The sequence below is a fragment of the Saccopteryx bilineata genome, chromosome 8 (assembly GCF_036850765.1).
Source record: "Saccopteryx bilineata isolate mSacBil1 chromosome 8, mSacBil1_pri_phased_curated, whole genome shotgun sequence".
Classification (NCBI taxonomy): Eukaryota; Metazoa; Chordata; class Mammalia; order Chiroptera; family Emballonuridae; genus Saccopteryx; species Saccopteryx bilineata.
The window spans coordinates 47,472,327-47,478,808 of NC_089497.1; the positions used below are offsets into that span (position 1 = coordinate 47,472,327).

General features: G+C 37.0%; 1 pseudogene; it reads right to left on the bottom strand.

The window, feature by feature from the left end:
* Positions 1-830: 830 nt before the first annotated feature.
* Positions 831-971, bottom strand: LOC136312375 (small nucleolar RNA SNORA57; annotated as a pseudogene).
* Positions 972-6,482: the final 5,511 nt, after the last annotated feature.

Below are 6,482 nucleotides of genomic sequence, written 5' to 3' on the forward strand. Positions count from 1 at the left end.
CCAAAGAAACAAAAACAAATCAAAGAATATCTTTCCTTTTTTTGTCTAGCTTTTGTGAACTTCTAAAATGTATACCCAACATGTTCATCCAGGCTTGAAGAAACCATCCTCTTCTAAAATCTTCAGCTCCAACCAATTTGCTTCATTCATGAAAGGCCCTTTTTAAGAAACACTGTAATATATTCAGGGCCAGGTAAAAAATATATGGAGAAGCTTATATAAGATTATAAGATGCCAGGGATAGCATGGACTTAGTCTCTCTAACTGAGGACATTTATAATCATTACCTTATTTTTTTTAAAATGGGCTTTACTTTTTAAAAAAGTTTTAATTTTATAGAAAAACTGAACAGAAAGTACAAGAAGCTCCTACATAGTTCCTCACATCTGCTGGCCCAATTTAGCTCTCTAGCTTCAGGATTGCATCCTCTGGCTTAGACCACCATCACTATTCCTTCCTTTTTTCTCTGAAAAGAATTCTAGCTCACATAAATGTCCTATAAAAACTGCCATAATATGTAAGACACTAAATTTCATAACATAAATCACCTTTTTACAATTGGAAGGGTATGCAATACGTGACTCTATGAGCTTGCATGGCTGTGACAGCTCCTTGTGTTTGTTATTTCTTCCTATTCATAATGTCAAGATTTATGATAATCCCATTAAGACAATATTACATCAAGTCTGGGTTGGTAGTCCTAAATGCTAGGTTTTTTTTTATTTTGTTTTGTTTTTGTAAACATCTGTGGTTAACTAAGTTAAAACTATTAACTCAACAAATATTCTTATGGTATTATTTTTATTTATTTTATTTTAGTATTTTATTTTCCATGTCCCATGCTTGAGGATAGAATCAGCGGACTAGAAACTGTCATCATCAAAGACATGACGCCAAGGAGGCCGGAGCCCTTTCCCTCTGCCTTCATACTTCACAGGGATTGGGACCTCGTCCCAATTAAGAAAAGGAGGGTTATCTTAATTTTTTTTTCTTCTGTATTTTTCTGAAGCTGGAAACGGGGAGAGACAGACTCCCGCATGCGCCCGACCGGGATCCACCCGGCACGCCCACCAGGGGCGACGCTCTGCCCACCAGGGGCGATGCTCTGCCCCTCCCGGGCGTCGCTCTGCCGCAACCAGAGCCACTCTAGCACCTGAGGCAGCTGCCAAGGAGCCATCCCCAGTGCCCGGGCCATCTTTGCTCCAATGGAGCCTTGGCTGCGGGAGGGGAAGAGAGAGACAGAGAGGAAGGGGGGGGGTAGAGAAGCAAATGGGCGCTTCTCCTGTGTGCCCTGGCCGGGAATCGAACCCGGGTCCCCCGCATGCCAGGCCGACGCTCTACCTCTGAGCCAACTGGCCAGGGCCATCTTAATTTTTTAATGGAAAAAAGTGGTGTTTGTTTTTATTGATGTTAATGTAACTGCCACTTTCGGTGTTCTGAATGCAGAAGACAGGATACTGAATGTAGAAGATGGGACTAGACAAGCATATAAACAGGAAACAGAAAGCCTGGCAAAAGATAAATGAAAAAGGAAGAAAGAGCAGGTTGAGAGTGAGTTGACCATAACACATCGGATATCTGTGGATAAAAGAGAAAAGCAAGGTTTGTGAAGGAAAGTTCTCAGACCACAACACAGTTCTAACAAAGTTTCAGCCAGGCTGACAAAGAATCTCCAAGCTAAATTTGCCTGTTATAAGAATCTCACATGAAGTAGGAATAGTCTGATTCTAGGTCCTTGGCCATGCTTAGCCATTGCCTGAGAGCAGCATGGACGTGTCTATGGCCCATGGTCAATATGAAGAGCCACGAGCTAGTGACTATCATACAACCCACATTAGGTTCACTTGAAAAGACAGAGTTGAGTGGGGTAATTTTGTAATTACAACAGTAATTCAAAAAAAATCCAAACAGTATATTTATGCAAAGAACATACAATTATAACAATATAAATACACACTATTTTAGGTATCATTATCTATCTCCTTAATTATTTTTAATTTTAATTTTTACTTTTTAACTGCATCCTACTTTTCTCCTAAACATGACTAGAGTGAGCCATCCTGACTTTTCCATGTATAATATAATATGGCTATTAGCTTGCTTACATTCACATGGTGAAATCAAATGTAACATATCCAAGTAGTAGTAGCAATAAGATAAAGTAGATATTGCTGTATGCAAAGAATAATTTTATATCTGGAAAAGTTATGTATAAATAACCACTTTAAATTAAAATACATTTTAAATATCATTCAACTGAGAACATATGAAATTTATTTTATAAAGTAAGAACTCTTTCAATAATATAGCTCTTTCCTCACTGCACTTTTTTTTTTTTTTTTTTAACAATCAGAAGTTGCATTTACTTGTATTGGTTTTCCTCATGTGTCAATGTGCCTTACTGATTTGGGGAAATTTTTTAATTAAGTACCTATTATGTGTCAGTTGCTTAGTTTCTTTTGGTTAAAAAGATAATGATAAACAACAAAACAAACAAATAAAAACAAAACAAAAACAGTCCCTGTCTTCTAAGGGCTTATTGTCTATTTTCTTCTGTTTTATGTCTATTCTGCCCATTAATCTAAGTCTGTTAGGATCAGATCTGTGGTTACTACTCTCTGCATTTTTTCTTATTCCTTTCACCATTAGCATGAAACTCTATCTTGACTCCATAGCCTATAAAAACAAGACGTATTAAAGAAAAGACAAAACAGCATTTACCATATTTTTTGGCAGATCAAAATATTTAAAAAAATACTTATATATCTGAGGAACTCCTAGTATTACAAATTTCCCTCTCAAAAATAAGACTGGAAAACTTACCTCATCTGCCTCCTTTGGAAATAAAGAACAAGCTCCACCTATTAGGCTTAATCTTCATTATGGCAGAGTAAATAGTTTGAGGAAGTAAGTTCAGAGAGGAAGGGAGAAGAACTCATTTTGTTTTCAAATGTGTCATGATGTCTAACTTTGGGTATGACAATATTTGCAATATTTAGTTCCAGGAATAAAAACGGGATTGGTGTGATTATGGCACTAATTTCATAAAAGCTTTGTGAGGTAATAAACACAACCTCAGCATTTAAAAACTATGCCATTCTTCAGTTGGTTTGGGGCACTATCATTCCTGGAAGCTTGTCTGGCACCTCTTTATCTAGCCCTTCCAAAATCATGGTAGCTGCCTCACATGGTTTTATTAAATCTTTTTTTTTTTTTAAGTTGAATCAACCACTATGAAATTGTGCTCCTTGGCCCTGGCCGGTTGGCTCATCGGTAGAGCGTCGGCCTGGTGTGCGGGGGACCCGGGTTCAATTCCCAGCCAGGGCACATAGGAGAAGCGCCCATTTGCTTTTTTACACCCACCCCCCTCCTTCCTCTCTGTCTCTTCCCCTCCCACAGCCAAGGCTCCATTGGAGCAAAGATGGCCCGGGCGCTGGGGATGGCTCCTTGGCCTCTGCCCCAGGCGCTACAGTGGCTCTGGTCACAACAGAGCGACGCCCTGGAGGGGCAATGCATCGCCCCCTGGTGGGCAGAGCGTAGCCCCTGGTGGGCGTGCCGGGTGGATCCTGGTCGGGCGCATGCGGGAGTCTGACTGTCTCTCCCCGTTTCCAGCTTCATAAAAATACAAAAAAAAAAAAAAAAAAGAAAGAAATTGTGCTCCCATCAGGTGGAATTGATCTGGGATCAGATTCACAAAAGATGTCTCCAGGTACTTGTCACATGTTTTCAAATTGTCAGGGTATTTAAAAAAAAATTTTATTCTTCTGTACTTTGTGAAGGTTCATCTTGTTTACATCATAAGGTCTAGAACTTTATGAAAACATATGTCCACAAGAAGACCTATATGTAAATACTTATATGGCTTAATTCATATAGCTCTAAATGGAAAAAAACCCAAATACATTGACTAGACTGAATAAACAAAAAGCAGTACATCAATACAATGGAATATTTACTCAGTAATAAAAATCAGTAAGTTACTAACCATTACAGACACAGAAGGCTACATACTGTTTGATTCCATTTACATTGCACTCTGAAAAATGCAGATTTATAGGGATAGAGAGTATATGAGTGGTTCAAAGGGACAAGGGATAGAAGGAAGAGATTAATTTTAAAGGCGTATGAGAGAACTTTTTATAATAATTGAAATTTTCTTTCATCTTGATTTTGCTGGTTCAAATACAGAAGAATTTTTTAAAATTTGTAAAACTGTCAATTTTGCAAATAGATATTCAATTGTTCCAGCATCATTTCTTGGAAAGACTAACCTTTTTATAACAAAACACTTTGGTATCTTTATCAAAAATCAATAGTCTATATACATTTCTGTCTATTTCTGGACTCTGTTTTCTCTTCCACTCATGTTTTTATTGGTGTTACATACAACTGAGGCGGCTCTGATTCCTGGCAACCCTATGAACCAATGAGTGGCATCTACAATGTTCTGTCCTTAATATGTATGCAAAACTTTCTAACTAAAAGCAGTTCATGGTGGGTAGTCAGGTCCTAGGTAGGTATTTTTCTCTAAACAAAGGTCAATGCTTACTTTACTCAAGCCTGTGTGTTGTCTTTTTGCATCTATAATAATATACCTGATAACATTTCTGTGAAATGTAAGGGTCTTTCTTGTCTCCATCAGCCAGACATCAGATCAGAGCAGGAACCAACAAACCTCCTCCTTGTTATTGTTATCATGTGGATCATTAACTGTTAACTGTCTTATTCCTGCCCATGTAAAAGAAGTTTTAACATGTACATTTTTACTTTTTATCCAATCCCAGAGATTCTCCTGCTTTGCTTTCTCTACCTCCCTAATCTATCACCAATCAATTTCATGTAACCCTCCTACGTCTTCCTCTTTGATTCTAATGTGTAAAATAAGTGGTGAAGCCATTACTTTCTGAGGTACTTTCTCAATCCGTTGAGACTTGACTTGCCAACAATTGTCAACAGTTTGGCTCAAATAAACTCATTAAAAGTTATTACAGGTTTGGAAGGTTTTTTTTTTTTTTACATTGACACCGTATATAGCAAAGCTAGGCCTGCCATATTCACCTAGGTGCCTACATCATCTCTGACCATGGTTGGAAAAATTCAACAGTCTGAGTCCAGAAGTGTGTTCAGAAATCCAATAGATCTCCCAAAGCTTTATTTCTTTAAAGAAACTTATTCAATTCTGCAATTTCAATTTCCAAGAATTCAGAGATTTTGAAGGACCGAAAAGCCATTTCATACTGTGGTTAAGAGCACCAGGGCCCTCCTGCTTGACTGTAATCTTTCTCCATTGGGTTCCCAGGTTGTCCTACTTATACTTTTATTTATTTACTTTTCAAATTCTTCATAGGGAAATCAGAAGTCACATTGAATTAGATCAACATTTTCTTCAGACCAAGATTTTGGCCTTGAAAAAATAACACCCAAACATAACAGTTTGAAAATCTAAATATGTCATCAAACATATTTAGCTTTTACAGAAAAAGATATACATATAATATATATGGGATAAACATATGTACATATATATTTATCAACTATAATTATTATATTTACCAAATAAATATATATTTGCATATATATTTGCTAAATATATATATGTAATAACAAGATATCTGGATTCCTAATCAGAAAATCAGGATCTGAGTGCCAGTTCAGCTCTTTACAGATTATGGTGATGAAAGATAAGACAATTAACATTTCTAAATCTCATTTCAATTTCTTTACCTATAAAGTTAGTAAAATTATACCTCTCCTACCTATCTCCTGGGGATTGTAAAATTATATAAGATAATTTATATGAAAGTAGTTTAAAAGCCATTAACCATTATGCAAATGTAAGTTAGCTTTATTGGCAATGATAGCACCTTGAGAATCTACTATTCATCATTCTATCTATATTTTTCCAGAGACTTTCTATATCAGAGGCAGTAATAATGTCTTGGATTGACACAGATTGTAGAATACAGCAGATTTCTTATCCTCAGTTTGCTCTTCATGTCCTAATGGAGTCCCCTTAGAGTTCTTCACAGTCTCAGTTATTGTATCTACCTTGTCCTATCACCATTCTGCCTTCGTTTTTTCAGACCAAAGGATGGAATCCACTTAAACTCTTCTTGCATGATTCCCATACCTCACACTTTTTATCTGCCTTTCTTGCCCTAGTTGCTTTCACCATATCAGACCTAAGACAATTTAGCCCATATTCTCTAAGCCCAACTATCACTTTCACTCTTTTTACCTGCCTACCTGGGCCTTACATTACTTCTGATTATAACCACAATTAGGAAGAGGAAGTGATGGATTTGGCATTGTTTCTGTGCCTATATCAAAGGCAAAACAAGTCCACACTTCTCAGATTTCTCATAAAATAATTATATACTAACAAATACCAATGCTAATTCTGGTCTGCTTCACAAGTCAGTAGGCAAGTAGCATGCCTGTATGCTCCAAACATCTAACCATGGCTAAAAATGCATTTGCTT